Genomic DNA, 14,277 nt, shown 5'->3' on the forward strand with positions numbered 1-14,277 from the left:
CTCCCTCCATACTGCTGGTATTAACACTGGGACCATAGTCACCCTCCCTCCATACTGCTGGTATTAACACTGGGACCATAGTCACCCTCCCTCCGTACTGCTGGTATTAACACTGGGACCATAGTCACCCTCACTCCATACTGCTGGTATTAACACTGGGACCATAGTCACCCTCCCTCCATACTGCTGGTATTAACACTGGGACCATAGTCACCCTCCCTCCATACTGCTGGTATTAACACTGGGACCATAGTCACCCTCACTCCATACTGCTGGTATTAACATTGGGACCATAGTCACCCTCCCTCCGTACTGCTGGTATTAACACTGGGACCATAGTCACCCTCCCTCCATACTGCTGGTATTAACACTGGGACCATAGTCACCCTCCCTCCGTACTGCTGGTATTAACACTGGGACCATAGTCACCCTCACTCTGTACTGCTGGTATTAACACTGGGACCATAGTCACCCTCCCTCCATACTGCTGGTATTAACACTGGGACCATAGTCACCCTCCCTCCATACTGCTGGTATTAACACTGGGACCATAGTCACCCTCCCTCCATACTGCTGGTATTAACACTGGGACCATAGTCACCCTCCCTCCGTACTGCTGGTATTAACACTGGGACCATAGTCACCCTCCCTCCGTACTGCTGGTATTAACACTGGGACCATAGTCACCCTCCCTCCGTACTGCTGGTATTAACACTGGGACCATAGTCACCCTCCCTCCATACTGCTGGTATTAACACTGGGACCATAGTCACCCTCCCTCCATACTGCTGGTATTAACACTGGGACCATAGTCACCCTCCCTCCATACTGCTGGTATTAACACTGGGACCATAGAGAGTCACCCTTCCTCCATACTGCTGGTATTGACACTGGGACCTTAGAGTCACGTACTGCTGGTATTAACACTGGGACCATAGACAGTACAGACAATACACATTTCTGCAGGCCAGAACCAAATCTCACGTGAGTCTAGCCAGCTACTCAAAGTTTCGTTGTTTCAAGAGTTTAATACAGACTATACAGGCCTAGGCCGGACTCTCTCCTCTTCTCAAGACCCTCTCTTCTCAAGCCTCGGGCAGGCCGAAGCAGGACTCTCTCCTCTTCTCAAGACCCTCTCTTCTCAAGCCTCGGGAAGGCCGAAGCAGGAATCTCCTCTTCTCAAGACCCTCTCTTCTCAAGCCTCGGGAAGGCCGAAGCAGGACTCTCCTCTTCTCAAGACCCTCTTCTCAAGCCTCGGGCAGGCCGAGGCCAGATCCTCTCTCCTCTTCTCAAGACCCTCTGTCCTCCAGCCTCGTCCTATAGATGGACCATACAGGCCAGACCCTTTGTCATTTTCTTAAGCTTATTTGCTCTCACATCCATAATCAGCCATGATAGATTCATTCTCAGAAATTAATTTCCCAATGACCCGAGAGGTTCTTCTCATAACATAATGCCGTGACAACGGGAGCAGCTCTCTCTCGCTCTCGCTCTGAATTAAGTTTAAATTAAATGTATGGGCTTTATTGGCATCGAAAATATACAGTTGAAGTCGGAAGTTTACACACACTTAGGTTGGAGTCATTAAAACCCGTTTTTCAACCACACCACACATTTCTTGTTAACAAACTATAGTTTTGGCAACTTGGTTATGACATCTACTTCAAATGACACAAGTCATTTTTCCAACAATTGTTTACAGTCAGATTATTTCACTTATAATTCACTGTATCACAATTCCAGTGGGTCAGAAGTTTACATACACTAAGTTGACTGTGCCTTTAAACAGCTTGGTAAATTCCAGAAAACTATGTCATGGCTTTAGAAGCTTCTGATAGGCTAATTGACATCATTTGAGTCAATTTCGAGGTGTACCTGTGGATGTATTTCAAGGACTACCTTCAAACTCAGTGCCTCTTTGCTTGACATGATGGGAAAATAAAAAAGAAATCAGCCAAGACCTCAGGAAAAAAAATGGTAGACCTCCACAAGTCTGATTCATCCTTGGGAGCAATTTCCAAATGCCTGAAGTTACCATGTTCATCTGTACAAACAATAGTACGCAAGTATAAACACCATGCAGCTGTCATACTGCTCAGGAAGGAGACACGTTCTGTTTCCTAAAGATGAACGTACTTTGGTGTGAAAAGTGCAAATCAATCCCAGAACAACAGCAAAGGAACTTGTGAAGATGCTGGAGGAAACAGGTACAAAAGTATCTATCCACAGTAAAACGAGTCCAATATCAACATAACCTGAAAGGCCCCTCAGCAAGGAAGAAGCCACTGCTCCAAAACCGCCACAAAAAAGCCAGACTACGGTTTGCACCTGCACATGGGGACAAAGATCGTAATTTTTTGAGAAATGTCCTCTGGTCTGATGAAACAAAAATGGCGATAATGGCCATAATGACCATCGTTATGTTTGGAGGAAAAAGGGGGAGGCTTGCAAGTCAAAGAATACCATCTCAACCGTGAAGCACGGGGTTGGCAGCATCATGTTGTGGGGCAGCTTTGCTGCAGGAGGGACTGATGGCATCATGAGGAATGAAAATGATGTGGATATATTGAAGCAACATCTGAAGACATCAGTCAGGGAGTTAAAGCTTGATCTCAAATGGGTCTTCCAAATGGGCAATGACCCCAAGCATACTTCCAAAGTTGTGGCAAAATGGCTTAAGGACAACAAAGTCAAGGTATTGGAGTGGCCAACACAAAACCCTGACCTCAATCCTATAGAAAATGTGTGGGCAGAACTGAAAAAGCGTGTGCGAGCAAGGAGGCCTACAAACCTGACTCAGTTCCACCAGCTCTGTCAGGAAGAATGGGCCAAACCCAATTTCTTGTTGGAATCTTGTGAAAGGCTACCTGAAATGTTTGGCCCAAGTTAAACAATTTAAAGACTATGCTACCAAATACTAATTGAGTGTATGTAAACTTCTGACCCACTGGGAATGTGATGAAAGAAATAAAAGCTGAAATAAATCATTCTCTCTACTATTATTCTGACATTTCACATTCTTAAAATGAAATGGGGATCCTATCTGACCTAAGACAGGTCATTTTTACTGGGATTAAATGTCAGGAGTTGTGAAAAACTTGGTTTAAAGGCATTTGGCTATGGTGTGCGTAAACTTCAGACTTCAACTGTATGTTTACATTGCCAAATCAAGTGAACTAGATAATAAACAAAAGTGAAATAAACAATACAAATCAACAGTAAACATTACACTCACACTAGTTCCAAATGAATAAAGACATTTCAAATGTCATATTATTTCTATATACAGTGTTGTAACGATGTGCAAATAGTTAAAGTACAAAAGGGAAAATAAATAAACATAAACATGGGTTGTATTTAAAATGGTGTTTGTTCTTCACTGGTTAACCTTTTCTTGTGGCAACAGGTCACAAATCTTGCTGCTGTGATGGCACACTGTGGAATTTCACCCAGTAGATATGGGAGTTTATTAAAATTGGATTTGTTTTCAAATTCTTTGTGATCTGAGGGAAATATGTGCCTCTAATATGGTTAAACATTTGGCAGCAGTTTAGGAAGTGGAGCTCAGTTTCCACTTCATTTTGTGGGCAGTGAGCACATAGCCTGTCTTCTCTTGAGAGCCAGGTCTGCCAATGGTGACCTCTCTCAATAGCAAGGCTATGCTCACTGAGTCTGTATATACTACATCTCTCTCCCACTCTCCCCTTCCCTCTTTCTCTCTCCCTCCCTCCCTCTTTCTCTCAACCTCTCTCTTTCTGTCTCTCTCCCTCTCTCTCGCTCTCTCAGGTCTTTCTCTTTCTGTCTCTCTCCTCTGCTGTTTCTTTCGCCTACATTCAGACACTCCATCTGTCTTTCTCTCTCCTTCATTTCTCATCTTTTCCTCTGTTCTCTCCATCCCTGGGATGGTTTCTGATGTCACTGTCGTAACAAAATTAGCTAATTTGTTCTTAATTCTGTCTGTCAATGTTCTTCAGTGTGATGTAGTTAGCTCATTTAATTCTCCTTCACACTGCTCATTCATTCATGTACGTCAGCTATTGTTTTGCTCTCTGTCTCAAGGCTCCCTCCCTCCTTCCCTCCCACCTGCTCTGTCTAGATCTACCTGTACTCGCCTGCTCTGTCTAGGTCTACCTGTATTCACCTGCTCTGTCTAGGTCTACCTGTTTTCACCTGCTCTGTCTAGGCCCAGCTGTACTCACCTGCTCTGTCTAGGTCTACCTGTACTCACCTGCTCTGTCTAGGTATACCTGTTCTCATCTGTACTGTCTAGGTCTACCTGTACTCACCTGCTCTGTCTACCTGTACTCACCTGCTCTGTCTAGGTCTACCTGTTCTCACCTGCTCTGTCTAGGCCCAGCTGTACTCACCTGCTCTGTCTAGGTCTACCTGTACTCACCTGCTCTGTCTAGGTATACCTGTTCTCATCTGTACTGTCTAGGTCTACCTGTACTTGCCTGCTCTGTCTAGGTCTACCTGTACTCGCCTGCTCTGTCTAGGCCTACCTGTTCTGTCTAGGCCTACCTGTACTCGCCTGCTCTGTCTAGATCTACCTGTACTCACCTGTACTGTCTAGGCCTACCTGTTCTGACCTGTACTGTCTAGGCCTACCTGTACTCACCTGTACTGTCTAGGCCTACCTGTACTCACCTGTACTGTCTAGATCTACCTGTACTCACCTGTACTGTCTAGATCTACCTGTTCTCACCTACTCTGTCTAGGCCTACCTGTATTCACCTGTACTGTCTAGATCTACCTGTTCTCACCTATACTGTCTAGATCTACCTGTATTCACCTGTACTGTCTAGGCCTACCTGTATTCACCTGTACTGTCTAGATCTACCTGTTCTCACCTGTACTGTCTAGGCCTACCTGTATTCACCTGTACTGTCTAGATCTACCTGTATTCACCTGTACTGTCTAGATCTACCTGTTCTCACCTGTACTGTCTAGGCCTACCTGTATTCACCTGTACTGTCTAGATCTACCTGTTCTCACCTGTACTGTCTAGGCCTACCTGTATTCACCTGTACTGTCTAGATCTACCTGTTCTCACCTGTACTGTCTAGATCTACCTGTTCTCACCTGTACTGTCTAGGCCTACCTGTATTCACCTGTACTGTCTAGATCTACCTGTTCTCACCTGTACTGTCTAGGCCTACCTGTATTCACCTGTACTGTCTAGATCTACCTGTTCTCACCTGTACTGTCTAGATCTACCTGTTCTCACCTGCTCTGTCTAGGCCTACCTGTATTCACCTGTACTAGACTGCCTCGTTAATTACTGTTACATTCTTTTGCACAATTCAACAAGTGTGTCAATATCAGGATACCCTCAGATTAAAAATCAACAGTTTTACTCTAGATTACACCTTTCTATACATACTTTACATTGTTTGAGAGATTATGTCACTATAATCCAAGCGTTCCGGAAGTTGCTTTCATTTCAGCGCATCTCATTTCTAAACATTTCAACTGTATGAAATTATATATTTTATAAGATTCCACCAAAAATCAACAGAAAGTTCTCTCACATTCTTCTCTTCCTTGTGATTTAAGTGTTGAGACGACGCATAAAATGAAGCTGTAAACTTCTTATAGATGCAACGAAATACGATGTATTGAGTCTCCATTCAGCCATTACCGGAGTGTGATTGACAGGTCCTTTTAAAACATGTCCGCAGTCGTAACATGACCCGGAAAAGAGACACAAGCGTGAGTATACGGATGTTCAGAGAGGACATATAAATAAATACAAAAAAAACCTCCCTTGTCTTGTCGATCACAACATCATTTTCTTTTTCTTCTTAATAAACAGAAGTCGTTTTTTTTTGCTGTTGTGGAGATCGCCAGATAAACTCTATAAATAGGGGTGGGCTTGGTGAAGATAGATTGACAGTATGGCTGAGGCGGCCGAGCCCACGGAGGATCAGCTCATCCATTTTTTATTTGGGTCAGGGTCTGGGATTAACCCAGATAGAAATTGCATTATGTCTGTCTGTTATAGATGGCTTCCTGTTTTGGCTCCAATCCAATTTGCTATTCTACTTTTAAACGAGTTGACTGTGGAATGTTCAGTGCAATAAAATATAACATTGAGTTCTGTGGTTGCACACTACCAATGAAAAGTTGACCAAAGTTTACCAGACTACCAATAAAATATGATTTTAAATATCTTTAATAGTTTGAATAGGGAGGTTCTGTCAATAGAAGCAAAAACACATTGACAAACAACAGTTAACTAGTAGTACATCAAAATATAAAACTAGTATTTCTCCACCCTTATCCCTTGACTGTTTACAGGAACAATGGTGAGGTGTTTGCTCTGTCCCTGTACTATAGATTGCCCTTTAACCTCTGTAGCCTTCTGCCCGGTGTGTTTAACTTGTCTAAAGTATGGTATCTTTAAAGCTATTTTTTTATTTGTATTTTTATTAGTATTTCTTTTCTAGTTTAGTATATTATTTATATTTATTTGTCTTGTCTGTGTGTGTAAAACTTAATAAACAGAGTTTAAAAATTAAAAAAATTAAATTAAATTAAAAAACTAGTAAAACAGGTGAAATGTTATTGTTTATAAATACTCCCAACCATTCATGAAGACTGCAGTTTATTTGTTATTTCAGCCACAAATGTGAGGCTGCTGAGGGGAGGACGGCTCATAATAATGTCTGGAACGGAGTAAATGGAATGGCATCAAACACATGGAAATAATGAGTTTGATTCCCCTTCCACCCATTCCGCTCCAGACATTACCACGAGCTCATCCTCCCTAATTAAGGTACCACCAACCTCCTGTGATTAGCAAATGGCTACTATAACAGATGGGCTCTAGTTAAAGGCGTTAGATATCTGAGGAGTTCTACCGCCTCTGGTTCATTATGAACACTGCCGTTGACCTATCATCAATACCACAGGAGGCTCTTGAGGGGAGGACGGCTCATAACAATGGCCAGAACGGAGCTACATGGAAGATAGATTTTTACTCAAGTATGACAACTGCGTTTGGAGGAAAAAGTACTCAGTTGTCATACTTGAGTAAAAGTAAAGATACATTAATAGAAAATGACTCAAGTAAAAGTGAAAGTCAGCCAATAAAATACTACTTGAATAAAAGTCTAAGAGTATTTGTTTTTAAATATACTTAAGTATCAAAAAGTAAAAGTATAAATAATTTCAACTTCCTTATATAATGCATCCTCAGGTGGGCGGGGCAAGCGCGTTTCGACTTAATGAGAAAGCAACAATAAAGCCACATGATTCGTAGAGCCAGTGTTCCAATTATACATCACACTCTTGGGGGAAACCCAACGTCTATCAAGAGCTCTGTGACAGTCGTTTAATGTGCTGACTCTTTTAGTGACAGTGTAAAAGGGTTCACTCAAGCTTTGCCCACACAGAAAACATTTTAGTGGTGTTGTTACTCATGTGTGAGGCTCTCATTTATTCTGGGCCAAAGCCAAGTTCTCAATCCAATCAAGGAAAGGAAGGGAGGTTTACACACATCCAGAAAAGTTGAAGTACTGCCCACAAACATGGTTACAAAACAAGGATACAGTGCCTATGTTTTGGCAGACGTGGACATTCCCTTTATTTTCATTGGCTCAGCCCAATCAATGACAGTCCTTCCTTCCTATCAAACGGTTGACCTTTTAATCTCTCTTTCTTTCTCCCCGAATCCATCTAACGATCTCGTTTGAAGAGAGTGACTGGGTGACTGAGAGCCAGTGGCGCTCAGTGCCGTTTAAGATAAGGGAGGACAATTAAAAAACAAATTTCCATGAGTATGGCCTTATTTATATTACAGCATATTGGATGACTGTCATTCATATTCCATTCACCCAGTTCAATGTCGATACGTTTAGGCTACTACATGATACTGTTATTTTCCCTATACCCATCATGAAGTTGCTACAACCTAGCCTATGAATGAAAGTTTACAACATAGGTGCTCACAGGTCGAGAGATGCACACTGTCCTGCATCTAGCTAATCTAGGGTGTAGTCATTAGTCCAACAGTTGCAAACAAGAGTTTCTATTGGACAAATTCAGGTCTGTTCTGTTTGCGTCTGTACTAAGACGTGTTTTTCAACAGAATCGGCGGAATGAATACACCCCTGATCACGCGTAAACACAGTTCACTTTCATAGCAGCCACGTTGTATTCCTTCTCGTATCATGCTCTCTCCTCCTCTCACCTCTTCCCTTTGCTTGTGGACTTCAATGCAGAACACATCAGCTGTGACCAGGCGAAATAAACTAAAGTAACTTCAGGCCTGAACTACACAGCCTGAGAGAGAGAGAAACAGTGAGATTGTCACGGTTCTCTTGTGGTGAAGAAGAGGCAGACCAAAACGCAGCGTGGTGGTTATTCATCTTTCTTTAATTAAGACACTATACATGAATAAACTAACGAAAACCATATCAGGCCAAACACAGAAACAGACAAACTAGACACACAACATAGAATGCCCACTCAGATCACACCCTGACCAAACAAACATAGAAACATACAAAGCAAACTATGGTCAGGGTGAGACAGTACCCCCCCCCCCCCCCCCCCCCCCCCCCAAGGTGACTCCGGCCGCAAAACCTGAACCTATTGGGGAGGGTCTGGGTGGGTATCTGTCCGCGGTAGCGGCTCTGGTGCTGGACGTGGCCCCCACTTCACCATAGTCTTAGTCCGCCACCTTGGCCTCCTAACTACGGCGACCCTACTACATGACCCCACTGGACTGAGGGGCAGCTGCTCGGGGCAGAGGGGGTCTGGCGCCTCTGGGCAGAGGGGGTCTGGCGGCAGCTCGGGACAGAGGGGCGGCTGCTCGGGGCAGAGGGGGTCTGGCGGCAGCTCGGGACAGAGGGGCGGCTGCTTGGGACAGAGGGGCGGCTGCTCGGGACAGAGGGGCTCTGGCGGCTCGGGACAGAGGGGCTCTGGCGGCCCCTGGCTGACTGGCGGCACTGGCGGCCCCTGGTGGCCCCTGGCTGACTGGCGGCACTGGCGGCCCCTGGCGGCCCCTGGCTGACTGGAGGCCCCTGGCGGCCCCTGGCTGACTGGCGGCACTGACGGCTCCTGGCTGACTGGCGGCACTGGCGGCCCCTGGCTGACTGGCGGCACTGGCGGCCCCTGGCTGACTGGCGGCACCTGGCTGACTGGCGGCACTGGCGGCGCTGGGCAGACAGGCGGCACTGGCGGCGCTGGGCAGACAGGCGGCACTGGCGGCGCTGGGCAGACAGGCGGCACTGGCGGCGCTGGAGAGGAGGAAGGCTCTGGTAGCGCCGGAGAGGCGGGAGACTCCGGCAGCGCTGGAGAGGAGGGAGCCCCTGTAAGGATGGACCGGAGAGACAGCCTGGTACGGGGAGCTGCTACCGGAGGACTGGGGTGTGGAGGTGGTACTGGGTAGACCGGACCGTGCAGGCGCACTGGAGCTCTTGAGCACCGAGCCTGCCCAACCTTACCCGGTTGAATGGTCCCGGTCGCCCTGCCAGTGCGGCGAGGTGGAATAGCCAGCACTGGGCTATGCAGGCGAACCGGGGACACCGTGCGCAAGGCTGGTGCCATGTAAGCCGGCCCAAGGAGACACACTGGAGACCAGATGCGTAGAGCCGGCTTCATGGCACTTGGCTCTATGCCCACTCTAGCCCGGCCGATACGCGGAGCTGGAATGTACCGCACCGGGCTATGCACCCGCACTGGGGACACCGTGCGCTTCACAGCATAACACGGTGCCTGCCCGGTCTCTCTAGCCCCCCGGTAACCACAGGAAGTTGGCTCAGGTCTCCTACCTGGCGTAGCCATACTCCCTGTGGCTTCCATCCACGACGCCGCGCTGCCTCCTCATACCAGCGCCTCTCCACTTTCGCCGGCGATATTCTCCTGGCTGTGCCCAGGGTCCTTTACCATCCAATTCCTCCTCCCATGTCCATTCTTCCAAGTAGTGCAGCCTCTCCCACTGCTGCTGCTGCTGCTCCTGTTGCTGCTGCATCTGTTGCTTCTCCTGCTGCTGCTTTTGCCGTTGCCCGTTACCACGCCGCTTGGTCCTGTTGTGGTGGGTGATTCTGTCACGGTCGTCCTCCTCTTCATCTGAAGAGGAGAGGCGAAACGGATCAGAGGACCAATATGCAGCGCGGTAAGTGTCCATGGTAAATCTTTAATAAAGAAAGTACTGACACTGCATACAAAACAATAAACAAATGACGACTGTGAAGCTACAAATGAGACCTGTGCTGAAACACAAGCCACTGACATAGACAGTGAAACCCAGGCTACCTAAATATGGTTCCCAATCAGAGACAATGACTAACACCTGCCTCTGATTGAGAACCATATCAGGCCAAACACAGAAACAGACAAACTAGACACACAACATAGAATGCCCACTCACCCTGACCAAACAAACATAGAAACATACAAAGCAAACTATGGTCAGGGTGTGACAGAGATGTAGGAGAAACAGTGAGATGTAGGAGAAACAGTGAGACTGGCACAAACAGTGAAAGATACCTTCCTGCGGAGGAACATGCAATTGACCATTTCCCCCAGGGCAGTTAATAAAGAGAGAGAGATAAATAGGGAGAAAAGAGATTGAGAGATAAGAAGAAAAGAGAGAGAGAGAGAGAGGTACAGGCCTGAACTTCACAGCCTTTCGGAGAAAGAGAGAGGGGAAGTGAGAGATAGATAGAGAGGGACAGAGACAGACAGAGAGAGAGACACAGACAGAGACAGAGACAGAGAGACAGAGAGAGAGAGACAGAGAGACAGAGACTTGTGAGACGGAGACAGAGAGAGAGAGACACAAAGACAGAGAGAGAGAGACAGAGAGACAGAGACTTGTGAGACGGAGACAGAGAGACAGAGACAGAGACAGAGACAGAGACAGAGACAGAGAGAGATAGATAGAGAGAGTTGTTATTGTTCCAGAGAGTGAACTACTCAGATTTCCCACTGAGTTGTACTGAATGTTTCATCACCACCTGTTTCTCACTGTGACCCGTTCACACCTGCCACATCACAAACAACACTACACCTTTATCAGTTGCACTGTAGGTGGGAAAGCAGGACCGTGATAAACCGGGAGATGCACTTCACTTTCAATTATTTGTTTGTTATGCGCGGTGCCATTTTCAACTGGGGTTTTCCCAACGTAGTTTACATATATTAAAAAAACATTTATTAAATTAAATCATTACAACATCTCATAGAATAGCTTGACAGGAGGCTAAGACCAATTACAGGAAGAACAAACCAGAGATGTTTGGCAACAGCAACCCTAGATTTACATGTTACATACATCATTGCTGGAACCTAGTAGGAAGAGGACAGGTTGTATGTTTGAGTCTCTCCTGACAGATTTGGGTCTGGATTCTGAGATTATGCATTTTCTGTGATATCCTATTGAATGCTAATATCAAGGTTTGCATGGGAAGAGGATAAAAAAAAACCAAGGATATCACATATATTATATATGAAAAATATAATTGTTTTAAATCTGTTGATGGCTGTTGGACAGGTAGGAGATGGAGGATGTCAGGTAGGAGAGGGAGGATGTTAGGTAGGAGAGGGAGGATGTTAGGTAGGAGAGGGAGGATGTCAGGTAGGAGAGGGAGGATGTTAGGTAGGAGAGGGAGGATGTTAGGTAGGAGAGGGAGGATGTCAGGTAGGAGAGGGAGGATGTCAGGTAGGAGAGGGAGGATGTCAGGTAGGAGAGGGAGGATGTTAGGTAGGAGAGGGAGGATGTCAGGTAGGAGAGGGAGGATGTTAGGTAGGAGAGGGAGGATGTTAGGTAGGAGAGGGAGGATGTTAGGTAGGAGAGGGAGGATGTTAGGTAGGAGAGGGAGGATGTCAGGTAGGAGAGGGAGGATGTTAGGTAGGAGAGGGAGGATGTCAGGTAGGAAAGTGAGGATGTCAGGTAGGAGAGGGAGGATGCCAGGTAGGAGAGGGAGGATGTCAGGTAGGAGAGGGAGGATGTCAGGTAGGAGAGGGAGGATGTTAGGTAGGAGAGGGAGGATGTCAGGTAGGAGAGGGAGGATGCTAGGTAAGAGAGGGAGGATGTCAGGTAGGAGAGGGAGGATGCCAGGTGGGAGAGGGAGGATGTCAGGTAGGAAAGGGAGGATGTTAGGTAGTAGAGGGAGGATGTCAGGTAGGAGAGGGAGGATGCCAGATAGGAGAGGGAGGATGTCAGGTAGGAGAGGGGGGATGTCAGGTAGGAGAGGGAGGATGTCAGGTAGTAGAGGGAGGATGTCAGGTAGGAGAGGGAGGATGTCAGGTAGGAGAGGGAGGATGTCAGGTAGGAGAGGGAGGATGTCAGGTAGTAGAGGGAGGATGTCAGATAGGAGAGGGAGGATGTCAGGTAGGAGAGGGAGGATGTCAGGTAGGAGAGGGAGGATGTCAGGTAGGAGAGGGAGGATGTCAGGTAGGAGAGGGAGGATGTCAGGTAGGAGAGGGAGGATGTCAGGTAGGAGAGGGAGGATGTCAGGTAGGAGAGGGAGGATGTCAGGTAGGAGAGGGAGGATGTCAGGTAGGAGAAGGAGGATATCAGGTAGTAGAGGGAGGATGTCAGGTAGTAGAGGGAGGATGTCAGGTAGGAAAGAGAGGATGTCAGGTAGGAGAGGGAGGATGTCAGGTAGGAGGAGAATGAAATATGCGTCACTGTAGCTGTCAGCCAGTCGAGTCCTTTCCCCTGGGGAGACCCCTGTGGTGAGTGTTTATACAGTATACTCTGCATAATCTCAGCACACAGAACTAAATCTCACGCAGGCCAGCTGCTCTACTGTTACATCTGTCACAAAATACTCTGAACTGAAGGCTACTTCAACCATTACCTCCACCAGGCTATTGTGCATTAGGAGGAAGTGTCTGGGAATGAGATTACCATCCTAAACCATGGGGCGCAGATGGATGCTGTGGGGTGCAGATGGATGCTGTGGGGTGCAGATGGATGCTGTGGGGTGCAGATGGATGCTGTGGGGTGCAGATGGATACTGTGGGGTGCAGATGAAGGCTGTGGGGCGCAGATGGATGCTGTGGGGTGCAGATGGATGCTGTGTGGCGCAGATGGATGCTGTGGGGTGCAGATGGATACTGTGGGGTGCAGATGGAGGCTGTGGGGTGCAGATGGATGCTGTGGGGTGCAGATGGATGCTGTGGGGCGCAGATGGATGCTGTGGGGTGCAGATGGATGCTGTGGGGCGCAGATGGATGCTGTGGGGTGCAGATGGATGCTGTGGGGCGCAGATGGATGCTGTGGGGTGCAGATGGATGCTGTGGGGTGCAGATGGATGCTGTGGGGCGCAGATGGATACTGTGGGGTGCATATGGATGCTGTGGGGTGCAGATGGATATATTTCTGACAAATAAATTACATTTCCCACAAAACAAATGTAGCATACAATATAGCTCAGTATTTTAGTTATTATTTCATACAGTCATTATATATCAAGGGTGTCAATAATTTGTGACTCCACTATATGTATGTGTGTGTGTGTATACATTGTTTATAAATGTTCAACAAGTCAGCAACATGTGTCTACTGTTCCAGACAGGGTCAAACAACATTGTGTCAAATTCCTCATCGATACAAGTGATGGGATGGAGTGTGACAAAGATGGGGAAGAGAGGCGACATCTCCTCTCCTTTAATGTTCTCCTGCCTGCCTGTGAGTCTGCCCATCCATCGATCTGTGTTTCTCACAGTCACTCACAGTCACTCACAGTCACTCACAGTCACCCACAGTCACTCACAGTCACCCACAGTCACTCACAGTCACTCACAGTCACCCACAGTCACTCAGTCACACAGTCACTCACAGTCACTCACAGTCACTCAGTCACTCACAGTCACCCACAGTCACCCACAGTCACTCAGTCACCAGTCACACAGTCACTCACAGTCACTCACAGTCACCCACAGTCACTCACAGTCACTCACAGTCACTCACAGTCACCCACAGTCACTCACAGTCACGCACAGTCACTCACAGTCACTCACAGTCACCCACAGTCACTCACAGTCACTCACAGTCACCCACAGTCACCCACAGTCACTCACAGTCACTCACAGTCACTCAGCACGACCTGTTTGTGTTTTAGCAGCAACTTTGGATTTACTTGAAGACTCATCTAAACTTTTTCTTCAGGTCACGACATGACTGGTGGACTGACCAGATAGATGGGTTTTACGATCAATAATCAATAGCCCAATCAATACTCTTGGATTATTTGATTTTAGCCTACTTTCTATTTTCCTCTCAATGTTTATTTGGCGGAAACAAAAATGTGTAAACAC

This window comes from Oncorhynchus mykiss, chromosome 17 (assembly GCF_013265735.2).
Source record: "Oncorhynchus mykiss isolate Arlee chromosome 17, USDA_OmykA_1.1, whole genome shotgun sequence".
Taxonomy (NCBI): domain Eukaryota; kingdom Metazoa; phylum Chordata; class Actinopteri; order Salmoniformes; family Salmonidae; genus Oncorhynchus; species Oncorhynchus mykiss.